Genomic DNA, 18,939 nt, shown 5'->3' with positions numbered 1-18,939 from the left:
TGGAGGTAGCGACTTAAGCTCGTAAGCTTCGTTATAAATACGCGTTAGAATTGGAGAGACTGTTCCCTTAAATGTTTATAAAACGCTGCACCAAGGCCGTCTGGACCCGGCGATTCCCTAAGTTCATGTTTTCTATCGCAAAATCCACCTCTTCATTTGTGATGGGCTGCTCCAAAGCTTCTCTTGTCACATCGTCCAACCGTGTCATCAAGGAAACAAACTCACGTTGAAACGGTCGATATCAACTACGCTGCGAGCAAACAACGCACGATAGTACTCCGAAAACGTTCTAACAATTTCGTCAGTATCCTTAGTGATCACACCTGCGCGTTCAATTTCTACTATTTGCTGCCTTCGCGCATGCCACTTTTCCGCCCCCAATGCTCTTTTCGTCGGCGATTCTCCGCTTATCAGCCTTTCAGCTCTTGTGCGTATTAAGGCACCACGGTACCGTTCGGTATCGATAAGCTCCAGCTTGCGCTTCACCACTCGTATATCGTACATAAATTCACCCGGTCTGAGCGATTCTTGATTAAGTAGCAGTTGAAGGTTCGTGCGTAGTGTTTTTTCTTGAAACCTTGCTTCTCTAGCTACTGCACTTGAACGTTCCAGTGCTTTTATTTTAACCTGATTCTTTAATAATTCCCATCTTTCTCCCCAAGGAATTTTGTTGTTTTCCTTGAGTTTTTTAAATAAATCAGTTACTTGCTTCACAAAAACATCGTCATTCATCAGCTTACAATTCAGTTTCCATAACTGCCAATTAAAATTATTCCTTGAGTCTTCTCGACTTGCTATAGTAAAATAAACTAAGCAGTGATCACTAAAGGAGACTGGCGTAACATGATACTGTTGACACAGAGGTATAATATCCAAAGACGCATATATTCTATCCAATCGGGCATGACTCGATCCTTGAAAATGAGTAAATTGGACGGTTCGCGTACCTTCCAAACATTGCCCTACATCTTCCATACTACCATCATTCACAATTTCTCTAAGAATAACAGTGCTTATGTCATTAAAATCACGTCTGCTAGTTTTATCTGCTGCAGAAAGCACACAGTTGAAATCACCGGCAATAATGACAAGTTTCTGGCAGTCACAGTATTGATTAACACGCTCGAAAAGGGTTCGCCTCTCTTCCGCATTGTTAGGTGCATACACACAAATCATACGCCACTCCTTAGCGGCAAAAAGAAAATCGCAGATGATGAGCCTCCCTGAGTCACAACTTAATGTCGCTTGTATTGATAAGCCCAAGCTCTGGCGCAAAAGAAGGCAACAACCTGCTGACGTCCCTACAGCATGGCTAACCACAGCGTCATAAGACAACGTAAAACGTCCAACCATGTTCCCAGTCTCTACTTCACCATCAACTTTAGTTTCCTGTATCGCCACAATGTCGAGGTCAAACTCGGTCACCAATCGGTACAGCTGACTCTGTTTTCGTTTAGACGCAAGCCCTCGGACGTTAATCGTCGCGATACGTAGCGATTTAGGAATAGAAGCCATAGTGACTATGAAGAAAGGCTGGGAATCGTGGTGGTTCTCTCAGCAAAAAGCCGCATGCCAGGGCGTCGTGCCATGGCAGATCTTACGCTACGTTGGCGCTGTAGGCGGCGTTGGCGCTGTAGGCGGCGTTGCCGCCACACTTTTACCGGTGGCCACGTTCGGTCGAGGTCTCAGTGTGGGCCGCCGAACGATAGCCGCCTTGGTTGGTGGTTGCCCTTCGCCGTCGGTGTTCGCCGTTGTCTCGTTGGTATCCTCGTGAGCCCGCTTTGCTGCCACACCAGAGCTTGGTGCTTCCGTGATGTCCATACACGCGGACTTGTCCGCCTCGGCGTCTTCGGCAGCGTCCTCGGTGTTCTTGTTAGGCTCAGCTTTCACATCCGTACCTTGGGAGAGGGGTGGGAACTCTTCTTCAGAATGCTTGCTGTTGTCTGCCCCGTCTACCGTAGTGGGCCCAGAAGACGCCTCGACGCTTGAGGTTTGACCTCCCGCCGTTTCTTCGGCATCAGCTTCGTCCATGAGGTGCTCTGACGTGTCATCACCCCTCAAGGATCCTGCAGCACTTGCGTAGCTTTTTCCACATTGGGAATCCTCATGGCCGTACCGTCGGCAAAGCGCACAACGTGGCACCTGGCAGTCTCTGCGTATATGCCCACTAGATTTGCAACGGAGGCAAAGTGGGGCCCTGCCTGGTACAACAATTAGCGCAGGTTCACCGGCCACCTTGATTTGGTGCGGTATGTCATCGATCTTGAAACCCGGCCCCAACTTCAAGGTAACCGTACGGGTCGTAGAGCCCTTGTCGAGAACGCCTTGCGCACGCCACTTTTCCTTTGACACGTCGACCACCTTCCCGTACGGCGATAGCGCGGCACGCACATCCTCGTCAGCAACACCGTGGAGCAGCCAGTGAATCTTGAAGCGAATACCTCGGTCATTAGGGTCCACTATCAGGCACTTGTGTTCTTTAACCTTCACGTCCTTCGCAGCAAGTAGTTTCTCCGTAGCGGCAGCGTCCTTGAGGGTGATAGCCCAGACGTGGTTCATCTGGTACGCCCCTAACGTGATAACGTCGGCCAGCACACCAAGATGAAGCAATGTGTCCCTGAAGTCTTCCACTCTGTAGGGTCTAGCAGTAACATCAGCATGCATAAACACTGTGTTTAGCACAATTTTTCCTGTTGGCAGGTTCGGCAGAATAACTTGGTAATCTTCAGAAGCAGCAAAAAACCTGTTCCCGCGACCCGCTGGGGCCGCTGATACCGCTCCGACGGAGCGCGACATTCCGTGACCGTATCGCTCGAAAGCCGGAAATGGAATCACTGAGCTAGCCGGGCGGACAGGAGCATACCGTGGGAAGAATGACTGCTGTGTGCAAGATCAGAAGTATTCGCCTGAAGTTAGCGAGAGAGAGGGGAGAGAATTGCAGTGAGCGCGGGTGTGCATACAGCGATCGAGGACAAAAAAGAAAAAAAGAAAGACATCGCCCAACGTGGGGCTCGAACCCACGACCCTGACATTAAGAGTCACATGCTCTACCGACTGAGCTAGCCGGGCGGACAGGAGCATACCGTGGGAAGCATGACTGCTGTGTGCAAGATCAGAAGTATTCGCCTGAAGATAGCGAGAGAGAGGGGAGAGAATGACAGTGAGCGCGGGTGTGCATACAGCGATCGAGGACAAAAAAGAAAAAAAGAAAGACATCGCCCAACGTGGGGCTCGAACCCACGACCCTGAGATGAAGAGTCTCATGCTCTACCGACTGAGCTAGCCGGGCGGACAGGACCATAGCGTGGGAAGAATGACTGCTGTGTGCAAGATCAGAAGTATTCGCCTGAAGATAGCGAGAGAGAGGGGAGAGAATGACAGTGAGCGCGGGTGTGGATACAGCGATCGAGGACAAAAAAGAAAAAAAGAAAGACATCGCCCAACGTGGGGCTCGAACCCACGACCCTGAGATTAAGAGTCTCATGCTCTACCGACTGAGCTAGCCGGGCGGACAGGAGCATACCGTGGGAAGAATGACTGCTGTGTGCAAGATCAGAAGTATTCGCCTGAAGATAGCGAGAGAGAGGGGAGAGAATGACAGTGAGCGCGGGTGTGCATACAGCGATCGAGGACAAAAAAGAAAGACATCGCCCAACGTGGGGCTCGAACCCACGACCCTGAGATTAAGAGTCTCATGCTCTACCGACTGAGCTAGCCGGGCGGACAGGAGCATACCGTGGGAAGAATGACTGCTGTGTGCAAGATCAGAAGTATTCGCCTGAAGATAGCGAGAGAGAGGGGAGAGAATGACAGTGAGCGCGGGTGTGCATACAGCGATCGAGGACAAAAAAGAAAAAAAAGAAAGACATCGCCCAACGTGGGGCTCGAACCCACGACCCTGAGATTAAGAGTCTCATGCTCTACCGACTGAGCTAGCCGGGCGGACAGGAGCATACCATGGGAAGAATGACTGCTGTGTGCAAGATCAGAAGTATTCGCCTGAAGATAGCGAGAGAGAGGGGAGAGAATGACAGTGAGCGCGGGTGTGGATACAGCGATCGAGGACAAAAAAGAAAAAAAGAAAGACATCGCCCAACGTGGGGCTCGAACCCACGACCCTGAGATGAAGAGTCTCATGCTCTACCGACTGAGCTAGCCGGGCGGACAGGAGCATACCGTGGGAAGAATGACTGCTGTGTGCAAGATCAGAAGTATTCGCCTGAAGATAGCGAGAGAGAGGGGAGAGAATGACAGTGAGCGCGGGTGTGGATACAGCGCTCGAGGACAAAGAAGAAAAAAGAAAGACATCGCCCAACGTGGGGCTCGAACCCACGACCCTGAGATTAAGAGTCTCATGCTCTACCGACTGAGCTAGCCGGTTTTTTTTTATCTTTATTGCCGTCGTCGACGTACAAAATCAAATGTTACAAATGATAAAACGTGCCAGCCACACTTTGGCCAACACAGCACTAAAATCTTTTCAGTGACACCAGTTCATCCAATACAGACATCCATTGTGGTGGATCAGGCAGTACTTTGTATGCGTCTCTCACGTAAACAACACTCTCAATGAAGTGTTCTCGCACCGGTTTCACAACGATGTCTGCATGTTCAAATTGCATGCGAGTTTTCCACATCGCGTGGAGGCCCAGGACCATAATGAGGTCATACGGTACTTCCTCTGAGGTATCTATTGGCAAGAAGCGTATTCCATACGGGTCCAGGGGTAACTGCTTCTTCAGCGTTCTCTGCAGAACGTCCCAGTGAAAGATCGGGTCCCAGCAATCTAGGAAAACATGTTCTATTGTTTCTGGTTTTTTACATAAAAAGCAGTCCGTTGTCCAGGGGATGAAAATACCCTTGCTATGAAGCCAGGTCTTAACGGGAAGTGTGTTTGTATGTAATTTGAAAAAGAAAGACTTAGTTGATGGCCTTACTGGCATTTTCTTGACTCTTTTTAGAACGTCCTGTCTGGGGCCTCCACGGTGTGGCGAACGGTACAAAGGTACAGGTAGCATCGTGTCCACAAGATCTCTGTACAATTGTTTTTTTGTAACGATGGACAGATACTGCAGCGAAAAACGCACATTCAACATCCTACGCGCCAGCACCACTTCACGCAGGTACCCAGTCACAGTTCCCGGCATGTTCTGAGCCGACGAAACAACAAATCCTGGAAGAAGTCTACTCAGCCGTACTTGAATTAGTGTTCGAAGAAAGGGATCATTTTGATCCCGCAGAAACACAAAGCGTGACACAATTTGTCGCAAAAACAAGTGAACCAGACCAAGCCCACCTTTCTTGACCGGGAAAAACAAATTTGTTCGACTCGTCCTCTCCCAGGTAGAGGCCCAAATGAAAGTGGCGAAAATGCGGTGAATTTTTTGTACGCTTACCCGCGCAGCACACAACACATTCATAACATACCATATCTTGGAAACTAAAAAAAGGTTGCAAACAGTGGCTCTAGAAAACATTGACAATTGCTTGCCTCTCCAACCGTCAGCCTTTTCCTTTGCTGTCGAAACTTGGTCGAGCCAGTACTGTTCGGGCTCACGGTAACTTCCGAGAGGCACCCCCAGGTACTGTGTAGGTAACCTTGACCAATTCATTCGAGAAAAGGTCTCCGGCTTGTCTTCCCAACTCCCATGCCAGAAGCCATAACTTTTATCGCCCTCAAACAAACCGTGCTTTCATTCATGCATGAAAAGCACAGAGAACGCACCCACGTTTTCACGGACGGTTCTGTCTCCTCCAAAAGTTCAGCTGGAGCAGTGGTAATTCCCGTAAAATCTGTCACCATCCAATTCAAGACGTCTCACATTACATCATCGACGGCTGCAGAACTCGCAGCTATCCGTGCTGCTCTGGAGTTTATTGGCCCCAAATCGTCACAGTCATGGTCCATCTTTTGTGACTCGAAGGCAGCTCTCCAGTGCCTGCTGTCCCCTTTCAACCACGGACCTAACGCACAATTAGTAGCAGACATCCGACTACTTCACCATCACGCAACCGACAAGGGGCACAACATCATCTACCAGTGGATACCAGGTCACTGCGGAATTTCGGGAAATCACAGTGCGGATGACGCTGCCCGATCGGCCCACGATGGTGCCCCTATTGTATCCATACCACTGTCGAGAACAGACGCAGCCACAAAACTTCGTTCCCTCGCACGCGAGCTTACGCAGACTCTGTGGAACACCAGTGACTTCAGCAACGCACGCCTCCACAGATTGGATCCATGTCTGCAACTCCGTCTTCCACCAGGGTTACCACGAGCGGAAGCAACACTTCTGTGCCGCCTGTGGCTCGGCGTCGCATTCACGAACGCCTATTCCTTCCGCATTGGAATGGCTGACAGCCCTGCTTGCGACAACTGTGGCCGCGAGGAGACAATCAAGCACCTACTCTGTGACTGTCCCCGCTACAATGTGGCAAGAAAAGTGCTCGCGACTGCGCTTGAAAAACTGGACAATCGCCCCCTCACAGAAGAAAAAGTTTTAGGACACTGGTGTAGACGGACTTCGGCACTCAAGGCCTTAAGGGCTCTGCTGAAGTTTTTAAAGGCTTGTGAATTGTGCGACCGGCTTTGAACGTTGTAGCGCGTAGGGTCGCGTTATTGCGCAAATTTTCTTACTTCAATGTTTTTTTTTCCTTCTATCATCTTTTATTCCCTTTGCCCCTTTCCCCAGTACAGGGTAGCAAGCCGGTATTCACACTGGCTAACCTCCTTGTCTTTCTTTCTCTTTCTCTCTCTCTCTCTCTCTTTATCCCAGTTTATCTGGGCTCCAGTTGAATTGCAAAACTTTTCGACAACAGCAGTTGCCTCTATAATGCTCGCTTTATCAGTGCAGAAAATCGCGATGTCGTCTGCATACGCCAATATTTTAACGTGTGCTGCCTGTAGTCGATAGCCTGTTATGCGTTCGTTGTTTTTAATGGCCAAGCAGAGTGGCTCGAGATAAGCAGCAAACAGAAGGGGCGAAAGCGGGCATCCTTGACGCACCGACGAGAGCACACGAAAGCTATCGGTGAGCTCCCCATTAACAATAATTCGCGTTGAGCAGTTCTTGTACGCCATCGTGACACCTTCCGTTATCACACTGCCAACATTCGTGTGTTCAAGTATGTATAGTAGAGCCTTGTGCGAGACGAGGTCGAAGGCTTTTGCCCAATCGATCTGCATCATCGCGACGTAATCGCCAATCGCATCGCAACACTCTAGCACACTTCGAGCCACGTGTACATTTGTTGTAATACTGCGCCCCTTAATGCCACAAGTCTGGTGCGGCCCTACCACTGTTTTGATGACACTTTGCAGTCGTTTTGCTAAAACTTTCGTGAATATTTTATAGTCAACGTTGGCTAGAGTTATCGGGCGATATGAGCCAGGCAACAAGCGTTTCTTTTCATCATCACTCTTCGGGATTAGCACAATATGCGAGGTTGTGAAGGACAAGGGCAATCTTTTTCGGTCATACGCTTCGCTGATAACTAGATGGAGGACATGAGCCAGCGCTGACTTAAACGTTTTATAGAAAATAGCCCCTAAGCCATCAGGCCCAGGTGCTTTACCGGGCGCCAACTCGTCTATTGCGCACTCTATCTCACTCATGGTAATGGGATTTTCAAGCTGCGCCTTAACTTCTTCATCGAGCTTTGGAATCAATGAAAGGAATTCCGTCTGGTAGCCATCTTTAGGTTCACGTGGTTGACCTAAGAAGGCTTTGAAGTGATCGACGATCCCTTGTTTGATGTCGTTTTTGTCGGACGTGATGTCATTGCCTTTAGCTAGCTGGCGGATTTCCTTCCGACATGCGTACCTTTTCTCGTCTGAGAGAGCTCGTTTTGTTGGCGCTTCTCCCGCCCACAGCTTCTCAGACCTTGATCGCACAACGGCGGCTTTGTATTTCTCAGAGTCTATCCTTTCGAGTTCGGCTTTCACTTCCTTTATTTCGTTAACATACACACCAGGCTGGACACGTTCCATGCAGATGAAAAATTGCAGTTGCTGGCGAAGGTTCGTTTCTGCCTGTTTCAGGTTATGCCGAAGGACACTGCTTCTTTCAATAGCCATTGTTTTTACTTTCTGTTTAAATTCTTCCCATTTAATGGCGAAGCTTGCTAATTCGACTGAAATCAGATTTTCTAGTTCCTTCCCAACGGCATCAACGAAAGCATCGTCATCCAGCAACTGCGCGTTCAATTTCCAGAGGTCCCAGTTAAAGGTGTGTTTGATCTGTCTTTTCCCGAAAGTGGCAGTTACCAAGCAGTGATCGCTATATGCAATGGGTTGCACATCATATTCACTACACAAGGGCACCAATTCGGCTGACACATATAATCTATCTAGCCGAGCGTGGCTATCACGCTGGAAGTGCGTAAACTGCGGGTGGGTACCGCTGGCGAAGACACTACCGATATCTTCCAAGTCGTAATCGTGCACCAGCGCATTTAGCAATACAGCACTCTTATCGCGAACGCGTGAACTTTTGGGCGATCGTCAGCAGTGCACACACAGTTAAAATCCCCCAGCAGTATGACCACCTTGTGGCAGTTTACGTACGCTTCAAGTCGCTCAAAGAAGATTCGCCGGTCTGTTTCAATATTCGGCGCGTAGATACAAATGACTCGGAAATCCATATCGCAATAACAAAAATCAGCCACTAAAAGGCGACCTGTTTCACACGAAAACACTGACTTCACACAAATGCCAAAGTTTCTTCGAATGAATATAGCGCAACCACCTGATCCACCAACAGCGTGAGAAACACACACGTCGAAGTGCGCACGAAAATTGGACACCATTCTGTCGGTTAGCTCTTGGCTCTCTATTTTGGTTTCTTGGATTCCCACAAGATGCAAGTCATTATCTAAGAGTAGGCGACTTAGCTGACATTGCCGCCTTCTTGCACCGAGCCCTCGTACATTTAACGTGGCTACACGTAGCGCTCCTTCGATATTAGCTGCCATGGCTACACGGTAGAATGGTGCCCGTCACAGTTACGCAGGGACGAGTGTTGATAATGACGCGCCGATAACCGCGTTGAGTGCCACAAATGGGAACACAACCCGACCTCTCGAAAACAACACTGACATGCAACTCGGGCCCTCGTTCCTGACACATATCCAAGAGAATAGCGCTCAGGGTGACGGCCATTGCACTCACGAACCCCCCAACCCGCCTCAAGCAAAACACAGTACAGAACTACGGAGGCGGTTTACCCGCCTGCCGTGGATCGGCCGTAATGTTCGGCCGCAGCTTCAAGGTTGGTCTCCTCATACCTGGCGCTTTGGGCGGTGGCTCGTCTCCGCCGCTGCTGTCCTGCGTCGTAGCCAGGCTATTGGTCTGGTCGCGCGGACGTTTCCCCGCCTGCAAGTTGGCAAGCCCGGTATGGGTGTCCATGTCTTCATGTTCAGGGGGGGGGGGGGGGGGGGGGGTGGAGGCCGCTCCCGGGTCAGGTGGGCTCTCTTCCTCACGGTTCGGCATGGCTACAGTGCCCTCCACTTGCTCTTGCTGTTCAGTGTCGACGGCTTCATCGACATGTTGCCCCTGTTTCTGAGGTCGTGCCTCCGACTCTGCCACCTCGCCAGCTGCTTCCTTAGCCGTGGTCGATGTGTCTTCCATATCCGCCTCGTCCATGAGTAGGGCGGAGTTGTCGTCGTTGCTCACGGGTCCGGTCACGCTAGCGTACGTCCGCTCGCACTGACTCTCTTCGTGACCGAAGCGTCGGCAGGCACGACACCGCGGAATGCGGCAGTCGCGACGAATATGGCCCGTCCCGCGGCAGCGTAGGCAGAGAGGGGCCCTGCCCGGCACAACCACAAGAGCCAGCTCGCCGGAGACGCTCACCTGGTGTGGCAGGTCGTCAAGCATTACGCCCGGCTTCAACTTGAGCGTAATCAGTCTTGTGGTAGAGTTTTTGTCAGCCACGCCATGCACCCGCCACCGGTCGCGGGCGACGTCCGTGACCTTTCCAAACGGCGCGAAGGCAAGACGCACGTCCTCGTCTGGAACGGTGTGCAGCAGCCAATGCACTTTTAAGCGTACATCCTGGTTGGCGGGGTCAATGACGAGGCATCGGCCCTTCTTGACCTGTAGCTCACCAACGCTGACTATCTTCTTCACGGCAACGTCGTCCTTGAAGGTCACGGCCCAAACATGGCTCATACGGTAGGCCCCGAGAGCCACCACTTCCGGCAGGAGCGATAACGGGGCGAGCGCATCGCGGAAATCTTCCACCCGGTATGGGCGGGCCCTGATATCACAATGTAAAAAAACTGTGTTCACAACAAAACGCCCTGTTGGCAAACTCGGCAAAACAACTTGGTACTCGTTGTCCGCAACGACACTTCCTGTTACCGCGGCCGCTCTGGGCCGCTGAAGCCGCTCCTACGGAGCCCGTCATCATGCGTCCGTCACGCTCGGTGGCCGGAAGCAGAATCCACTATACTCACTGAGCTAGCCGGGCGGACAGGAGCATACCGTGGGAAGAATGACTGCTGTGTGCAAGATCAGAAGTATTCGCCTGAAGATAGCGAGAGAGAGGGGAGATAATGACAGTGAGCGCGGGTGTGGATAGAGCGATCGAGGACAAAAAAGAAAAAAAGAAAGACATCGCCCAACGTGGGGCTCGAACCCACGACCCTGAGATTAAGAGTCTCATGCTCTACCGACTGAGCTAGCCGGGCGGACAGGAGCATTCCGTGGGAAGCATGACTGCTGTGTGCAAGATCAGAAGTATTCGCCTGAAGATAGCGAGAGAGAGGGGAGAGAATGACAGTGAGCGCGGGTGTGCATACAGCGATCGAGGACAAAAAAGAAAAAAAGAAAGACATCGCCCAACGTGGGGCTCGAACCCACGACCCTGAGATTAAGAGTCTCATGCTCTACCGACTGAGCTAGCCGGGCGGACAGGAGCATTCCGTGGGAAGCATGACTGCTGTGTGCAAGATCAGAAGTATTCGCCTGAAGATAGCGAGAGAGAGGGGAGAGAATGACAGTGAGCGCGGGTGTGCATACAGCGATCGAGGACAAAAAAGAAAAAAAGAAAGACATCGCCCAACGTGGGGCTCGAACCCACGACCCTGAGATTAAGAGTCTCATGCTCTACCGACTGAGCTAGCCGGGCGGACAGGAGCATACCGTGGGAAGCATGACTGCTGTGTGCAAGATCAGAAGTATTCGCCTGAAGATAGCGAGAGAAAGGGGAGAGAATGACAGTGAGCGCGGGTGTGCATACAGCGATCGAGGACAAAAAAGAAAAAAGAAAGACATCGCCCAACGTGGGGCTCGAACCCACGACCCTGAGATTAAGAGTCTCATGCTCTACCGACTGAGCTAGCCGGGCGGACAGGAGCATTCCGTGGGAAGCATGACTGCTGTGTGCAAGATCAGAAGTATTCGCCTGAAGATAGCGAGAGAAAGGGGAGAGAATGACAGTGAGCGCGGGTGTGCATACAGCGATCGAGGACAAAAAAGAAAAAAGAAAGACATCGCCCAACGTGGGGCTCGAACCCACGACCCTGAGATTAAGAGTCTCATGCTCTACCGACTGAGCTAGCCGGGCGGACAGGAGCATTCCGTGGGAAGCATGACTGCTGTGTGCAAGATCATAAGTATTCGCCTGAAGATAGCGAGAGAGAGGGGAGAGAATGACAGTGAGCGCCGGTGTGCATACAGCGATCGAGGACAAAAAAGAAAGACATCGCCCAACGTGGGGCTCGAACCCACGACCCTGAGATTAAGAGTCCAAGTAAGAATTCAGTTTCGACTGTGATTCAAGTCAGTGGGGGTGGCATAAGTTCCTCAACGTGGAGAGAATACAGAACATACCTCGTCTACTGGACTTCCTGGGTAAAAATAGACAAATCATTCAGTTCACGCCGCAGGTTAAAGGCAGCGAAGTATACAACGAACCATCCCGCTCCGCCGTCGGCGCTCTAATAACCGCCTTCGCAAGAGGGATCGTCCCAAAACTCGAGCCACCCTTGCACGTTCAATTCCCACGCCCTCTTCCCCCGTCGTTGCCTCCCTCTTCTTCACACGTCATCTCTGGAGATATCGCTCAAGCGGACGGCTCAATTGTTCGGCGTGGCGCAATCGCGTTTTGCACTATATATATGCGTGCACCAATCACCGTCGTGCGATGATGTTCGCTCGCGCCTTGCCTGCAATCATTACCGACGTGATAGGAACAATGCAGCATTTAGTTCCTCTAAAGCTAGGGGCATACATTACGCATACTGCGAGAAGGTAGTGGTCGCAGCGAATAATCGCTCTTCTTCAGTGCGTGTCTTCCATATTCTGCAATGTACTCGCAACCGTGTATAACCTATAGTGTGCATGTATACCAGACTACGAGCCATGGTGGCCGGAATACATGCGGAGGCCACTTCAGGCGTACGCGTATCATATTTCTTCTGCGTTCACTGTGGCAGCGGTGTTATAAATTGAAGGGAACCTCTGTTCCCGGCTACGAGGCGGCGGGTGTTAACGGCTGCACCCTTGAAACGGCAAGATTAGGAAGCTGATACTGCGCATTCATTTAGCTCTCGGCACCCAAGGAGGGTAAGAACAAAACACGCTTCGAGAGCTATGTAAAACACGTCCTCGTTTGGAACGCGCTTGTACGAGTCGGCCCAAGTTTGCATCAAATTTGTATATGTTGTTCGGATTCAGCGGTTTTAAAGCGCCCTACTCGTGGTTGATGATCTCGAGATCGGCTGGTTCCATTTCTGGCATGTCCGCCCTTTGATATCGCATGCAAATGCTGAAAGGTAAGCCCGCACCAAGATACCGGTGAGTGCCAAGGAAAACACGAGCTGTTCGGAGGTATTACTCGTATGATCAGTAGACATCCTGTTCTTCTGCGTTAATGCGCAGCCAAATTTTCTAAGGTCAGCGTTGCTGCCGCTGCGATATCGGCCACGATAGAACGCACAGAAATGCGCATTTGTGCTCAATACGCTTAGTTCAATCTTCAAACCCTTTAAGTCAACTAAGCCGGTAGACAGCATTTCTGTATGCGCCAACACAGAATCGTGCTCATTCCAATATCTTCATCTAATGCTGCCGAATCTAAGCTGCGAGTGGACTCCCTCTGGCTCGTCTCTTTTTTAGAGGTGAAGGGAAGGAGCGCTGCGTTTCCGTTGGTGGAGTTTGCACTGAATTCTTAAGATTGTCACCAACAAATAGCAAAGCACAATAAAATGAAATAATATGCTCACATCTTGCTATTGTTCCTGCCATTTTCTGGGTTGGCTTGCATTCGAGAAATATTTCAGCGTGTGTTTATTTTTTGCAGCTTCCCATTTCGAAGTGCGGGCCTGCAACGCAGGTTAGCTGCATTCAAGTAAAAAGAGTCATGGAACAAAAAAAAAAAAAAGAAGAAGAATGTAAGACCAGACATTACCTAACTGCTGCTACATTACATCACATATGATTGAATGATTGATTGATTGATTGAACAACTTTATTGAGAGTCCTGCGAAGTTAATTCGGGGCGTTCCTCCGCCCCGGCCAAGGCTTCGGGCGCGAGCCCTATATGTAAAATTTATACGTAAAATTATATGTAAAATCATATGTATTTTTTTTTCGTATCGCTTACTCTTTATCGTCGTTCGTAGAATTTTAATTGCTATAGTTGTCACGTCAATTCCGCGTGATTTCTAGCCCGTTCATTACCCTGACTCTATATGTGCATCTTTCATTTCTTCTCTGAATGCGTTCTAGTGGCTGAACGTATACGTAGTCCCACATTGGCAACAGAGCGGCTTTTAAACGTGCAACGCCTGATCGAATGCACATGCAACTCGGGCAGCGTTAATAAACGCGATTACCGGTTAAACGACGATACGTGCTTACATGTCGACGAGCACGCGCGCCTCTCAACGAAGGTCGTACATATATGAAGGCTTTATCACCAGTGTATCTCACTCCGGAACACGTATTTCTTTTCTTTCTTTTCCTTCTTATCTCCGACCTCCATCAATAGGAGCAGATCAGAGTGGCCTGACCGACGATTCGCCTCGCCAGAGCGTAATGGCTTCATCGCGGGCTTTCAATGCGCGTGCGCTGCCGAAGCAATTCGCTCTCCGAGCGCGAGGCAATCGCAAGTTGACTGCTGCGGCGCGCGGCGCCGCCTTCAATATCGACGTCGCGATAACTTCCGAGCGATCGCGCGGGCGACTCTCGGTTTGAGCAAAGCCGCGCGGAGAGAGGAACTCCTTTCGCCACGCGCAGCAAAATAACTGCCGCGAGGAAAAGTTGTTCCCGATCAAAACCGATTTACAAACGGCTGCAGCTGTCACCCTCTACCTGGACAGCCCGTGGACTCAGACCTGGCCTCATTTTCTTTTTCTGCTTTTCGAATTGCTGCTTCCTGTTCGCGCTCGCTCTAAACGACTTCTTGTGCCGCACTGACAACGAAAACGCAAACCGCCTCGATTTACGTTTGCCACGTGTATTATCTCGGCGTATACGTATATCGACGCGACGCGTTTGTTATCGGCCCAGTGATTCTTGTCTGCTTTATACAGAAATGTCGACACAGAAAAAAAATACATGTCTGTCTGTCTGTCTGTCTGTCTGTCTGTCTGTCTGTCTGTCTGTCTGTCTGTCTGTCTGTCTGTCTGTCTGTCTGTCTGTCTGTCTGTCTGTCTGTCTGTCTGTCTGTCTGTGTCTGTCGGTATGTCTGTGTCTGTCTGTCTGTCTGTGTCTGTCTGTCTGTCTGTGTCTGTCTGTGTCTGTCTGTCTGTCTGTCTGCCGTCCGTCCGTCCGTCCGTCCGTCCGTCCGTCCGTCCGTCCGCCCGCCTGTCTGTCTGTCCGATGTCTGTCTGTGTCTGTCTGTCTGTCTGTCTGTCTGTCTGTCTGTCTGTCTGTCTGTCTGTCTGTCTGTCTGTCTGTCTGTCTGTCTGTCTGTCTGTCTGTCTGTCTGTCTGTCTGTCTGTCTGTCTGTCTGTCTGTCTCCGTCCGTCGTCTGTCTGTCTGTCTGTCTGTCTGTCTGTCTGTGTCTGTCTGTCTGTCTGTATCTGTCTGTATGCGTGTGTCTGTCTGTCTGTCCGTCCGTCTGTCTGTATGCGTGTGTCTGTCTGTCTGTCTGTCTGTCCGTCCGTCCGTCCGTCCGTCCGTCCGTCCGTCCGTCCGTCCGTCCGTCCGTCCGTCCGTCCGTCCGTCCGTCGGTCGGTCGGTCGGTCGGTCGGTCGGTCGGTCGGTCGGTCGGTCGGTCGGTCGGTCGGTCGGTCGGTCGGTTAATTCGTCATTCTCGTGACACGCAGGGCACATCATCGCATAGTTCTCTGGTGGCTCTAGATTAATGCAATGCTTATACCTGACTGTGCAGCTAGTATAACAGCCATAGCGGAAAGAACAACTTTCAGAGCAGTAAATCTCACCGGGGACATTTCATGCAGCGGACCCCCAGCTGTCGCACACGGAATACGTCACGTGGAGGGCATGCGGCTAAAGGGTAACCGGCGCCAAATTAACTGTCCAGCGAGAAATCAAAAGACGCTGTTTCCTGTGTTGCGCCACATAAGTGATTTGCCCGACATGGTCGTCCATTTGCGCTTTCGGCGTTTTCTCATTAGCTTCGCGAAAACACCGACCCAGAGGCGTCGCATATGCGTTGCCAGCGTGTTTGTAAAGCGGGCCAACACGGGTATGTGCTGTCGTCGATCGTGGAGGAATGCGCGAACAAGTTCTCGCGTGATTAACGGCTGTGATGATTTTGCGCTTCATTTTCTTTTGGTCGAACTGGAGACCGACTGTGTACGGCCGTGTATTATACTTCTGCCTACATAGGCGAGCAACGACGAGACGAAATTGTATCGATAGAATAATGTTGAACCAGAGGGGAAACTAAGGTCTAGTTAAACAAGGGCGGCGGGGGCGAGGGGAGGTGGCTTGCTCAGCCTTTTCTTTCTTTCTTTCTTTTTTTTTGTTTTTGTTTTGCAGCATATTTTTTAACGTGGCAAGTAGGCTTGTTTTGTGGCTTCTGATCGTGGCTAGCCAGTCAAACATGAATTCTTACAACCTCGCCCAAATTTCAGTTGTTGTTGGAGTTTCATGATGATGATGATTTATTGGGATCCCTTTTGAAGCGGGGCGGTGACGAATAGTCACCTAGCCTGCTTGAACCAATCAGGTATGCTCAACATGCTTTTCATTCTAGCTGTTTTGTATACGTCACCTTATTATTTTTTCTCTTGCTCAATCGTTCCTCGTCTACCTTGCAACGCTACCTTTCCGGACATACGGATAGGTAACCGGCACCTACGTATCCGGTCACATCAATCTCTTCCCTGCTTTTTTTTTTTTCTTCTTTTCCACCAAAACTCTAAACGTTTCTTGCTTACCTCGACCGCTGACCGGTTGATGCTTCCATCGACTTTATATCCAAGCGCTTCTGGAAAGGGTACTTTACCTACCGGTCTGACTGGGTGAATCCCTTCGCATTCTATTAAGATGTGCTGAGGGGTCTCCGGTATGTTACTGCAGTATACGCATGCCTCATCTTGTTCCGAATATTTGCTCCGGTATGTTTTTTTTTTTTTCTTAGGCAACCAGCTCGATACCTCAAATAGCAAGCACTTTGTGTCTTCGTGCAGATTTTCCCTTCGAATTTCTTTCTTCTCATTCTTGTAAATCTCCATGGAATTTGTTTGTCTCCATTCTTTGCATTCAGTTCACTGTCTCTTTTTCTCTCACTTTCTTTTTGATGGCTTCTGCATGGTTGACTTTTTAGACTTTCAATTACTCTCTGTTTGGTTAACAGCTTTCTTGACCTCTTCCTCCATTCTGCGTTTACGGTTTTCAGGTAGAGGTGCTTGAGCACTCTATCCGTCCATTTATTTGGATCCATGTTCCTGAGTGTTCAAAACTAATTTAGCTCGGCGCTTCTCTGACTTCAAAAGAGACCCAACCCATGACACTATGCACTCGCTCATTTGTGGTTTTACCGTGGGCGCCCAAAGCCAACCAGCCTAACTTCCAGCCCCGACAAGATATTCGATTTTAAGCGCAGAATGGCATTTGCGAACTGTAATCTTATCATCATCATAATCTGGCAACCTTATCATCGTCGGTGATAAGTTTACCCCTGGTGACGTGGAGCGATACCAGTGCACTGATACTTGTGGCCTCTGAAATCTGGTGGCGCGACTGTAATGTATATATACGCACATAATAAACACGACAGCCATTGGCCAGATTTCGTTAGAGTACGTTGCGATTTAAGCAGTGCCTCTGCCAGAAGCACAAACCGAAATATCGTCACTAACGACGCTCGTGGCGCCATCTGGTTGCGGAAAAGGACACCGAGGCGCCCGTTACTATGGCCTCCGAGATACAAAGGACATGTCGAGACCAAACCTCAATTAATGCGATGGTGGGATCGCGGACATAGTTTCACGTGGGCGTGGTGGCAAAGCTTGCATTGCCTTGTCTAGCAGATGTTTAATGCCCAATCACGGGGGGCTGCTCACTCGCGCGCTATGGTCAATTAAACTTTCGTGCTAGAAATCAGGGGCGGCCGCCGTAAACCCGGCTGCATAGGCATGTATGTCGATTTATTTCACACCTGTCCCCGTTATAGAGGTTGCAGTGACGCAGCAGCTAGATGGGCCTGTGGCAAACGTACCACATAAATGTTATAGGGACACAAAAGATGAACACTACATCAACTTGGTCATGCACAGAATCTTTATTCGAAACGCTATTTTCATTCATTTGGTAAGAGAATGTTCATTATTGTTGTGTAAAACGAAGGCGAAACATTGCTTCTTTTTTCTCTTCGTTCCAAAAGTTCAGAAGCAAAGCGCAGGTAAACCTGTGTGATTTCATGTATTTCAATGTCATTTCTAGTGTTTGGACCGTTCTGTCGCCATGAATGCTCCACAAACATGCCGTGTCGAGACTGTGGTTATTTTGGAATGCGATGAAGTCCTTCATTGTAGATAAATAGAATAGACGCCGTAAACATATATGACGTCATGGCAAACTGATGGTCTTTAGTTGTTGCGTCTTTTCTGGCTTCCAAAGCCTCCTTTTACGGTAAGAGTGGTCGTTTTCCTATTTCGGAAGCCTAATTCGCGAATACAGCTCAACACTCTTCTTCATGGTGACCCTATAAACTCGTGCCTCTTCATAAATCTCTGTCCATCTGCATTTGGTCGCGGTGCTGTCTACCGAACGGAATACCCCGCGCGTGCCATTCCATGTATGTCTGTCTCCTTCGGCGGGCTGACGAAAGGCAGGTTCTTATGACGTATACTATTCGCGTCCTTCGACGCATTCGCGCATAGGAAAATTTCCTACACGCGGCACCAGTGGGGCGTTAAAGGGCCAAGCCTTGTGCACGTAATGCGGCATATCACTAACGTGGCTTAGAAAAGCCATCGTCGCAACACGCATACATAAACGCAAGTATATAGTTTTCTGGGTCGAGCGTCTGTTCGCTGTCACGAGAACAGAAGACAATCCGCGACGTGGCCGCGTCGTCTGCTGGACAGCCGTCTGCATACACGCAGAGCAATTAAAAATGAAGCGCCGTCAATCTGGCTCCTTGTTTACCGTGCGATAAAAACAGGAAGTACAACAGACGATCATAAGTATTTTGCTCGAATGAGAGCACACGCTCAGTCGCTGTAGCTCATTAAATCACGTGCAAGGTTTTAGGAGTCGAACCTTTAGCCAGATGGATACCAAAAGCTCGCCTCGAACACACCGCTCTTAACGGGCCGTATTTACTCCCTCTTATCGTCTTACAAACGCGAGGAATGAGTACACTAAAGCACGCGCACGCCAGTCACCCCGACTACTCTGTGTACGCCGATCAGGCTCCAATCAATTCTGTGCATCGAAAGTTTTGATTCACTACATTTCTTGCATACTCAGAATCATACAGAGCGTACAGGTGCGAAACGGAACAAGAA

The 18,939-nt window shown here is 50.0% G+C and overlaps 12 non-coding genes across 12 annotated transcripts; all 12 read right to left on the bottom strand.

Annotated features, from left to right (window-relative positions):
* Window positions 1-2,996: 2,996 nt before the first annotated feature.
* Trnak-cuu (transfer RNA lysine (anticodon CUU)) lies at window positions 2,997-3,069 on the bottom strand. The gene has a single exon. It is a non-coding gene; the product is annotated as a tRNA-Lys (tRNA).
* Window positions 3,070-3,216: 147 nt separating this feature from the next.
* Trnak-cuu (transfer RNA lysine (anticodon CUU)) lies at window positions 3,217-3,289 on the bottom strand. Its single transcript has one exon. It is a non-coding gene; the product is annotated as a tRNA-Lys (tRNA).
* A 147-nt stretch (window positions 3,290-3,436) lies between these two features.
* Trnak-cuu (transfer RNA lysine (anticodon CUU)) lies at window positions 3,437-3,509 on the bottom strand. The gene has a single exon. It is a non-coding gene; the product is annotated as a tRNA-Lys (tRNA).
* Window positions 3,510-3,648: 139 nt separating this feature from the next.
* On the bottom strand, window positions 3,649-3,721 carry Trnak-cuu (transfer RNA lysine (anticodon CUU)). Its single transcript has one exon. It is a non-coding gene; the product is annotated as a tRNA-Lys (tRNA).
* Window positions 3,722-3,869: 148 nt separating this feature from the next.
* Trnak-cuu (transfer RNA lysine (anticodon CUU)) lies at window positions 3,870-3,942 on the bottom strand. The gene has a single exon. It is a non-coding gene; the product is annotated as a tRNA-Lys (tRNA).
* Window positions 3,943-4,089: 147 nt separating this feature from the next.
* Window positions 4,090-4,162, bottom strand: Trnak-cuu (transfer RNA lysine (anticodon CUU)). Its single transcript has one exon. It is a non-coding gene; the product is annotated as a tRNA-Lys (tRNA).
* A 146-nt stretch (window positions 4,163-4,308) lies between these two features.
* Trnak-cuu (transfer RNA lysine (anticodon CUU)) lies at window positions 4,309-4,381 on the bottom strand. Its single transcript has one exon. It is a non-coding gene; the product is annotated as a tRNA-Lys (tRNA).
* A 6,241-nt stretch (window positions 4,382-10,622) lies between these two features.
* On the bottom strand, window positions 10,623-10,695 carry Trnak-cuu (transfer RNA lysine (anticodon CUU)). The gene has a single exon. It is a non-coding gene; the product is annotated as a tRNA-Lys (tRNA).
* Window positions 10,696-10,842: 147 nt separating this feature from the next.
* Window positions 10,843-10,915, bottom strand: Trnak-cuu (transfer RNA lysine (anticodon CUU)). Its single transcript has one exon. It is a non-coding gene; the product is annotated as a tRNA-Lys (tRNA).
* Window positions 10,916-11,062: 147 nt separating this feature from the next.
* On the bottom strand, window positions 11,063-11,135 carry Trnak-cuu (transfer RNA lysine (anticodon CUU)). The gene has a single exon. It is a non-coding gene; the product is annotated as a tRNA-Lys (tRNA).
* A 146-nt stretch (window positions 11,136-11,281) lies between these two features.
* Trnak-cuu (transfer RNA lysine (anticodon CUU)) lies at window positions 11,282-11,354 on the bottom strand. Its single transcript has one exon. It is a non-coding gene; the product is annotated as a tRNA-Lys (tRNA).
* Window positions 11,355-11,500: 146 nt separating this feature from the next.
* Window positions 11,501-11,573, bottom strand: Trnak-cuu (transfer RNA lysine (anticodon CUU)). The gene has a single exon. It is a non-coding gene; the product is annotated as a tRNA-Lys (tRNA).
* Window positions 11,574-18,939: the final 7,366 nt, after the last annotated feature.

This window comes from Dermacentor silvarum, chromosome 3, assembly GCF_013339745.2.
Source record: "Dermacentor silvarum isolate Dsil-2018 chromosome 3, BIME_Dsil_1.4, whole genome shotgun sequence".
Lineage (NCBI taxonomy): Eukaryota > Metazoa > Arthropoda > Arachnida > Ixodida > Ixodidae > Dermacentor > Dermacentor silvarum.
Note: the sequence above shows the minus strand (reverse complement) of the source record. Positions and strands in the feature narration are given on the sequence as shown.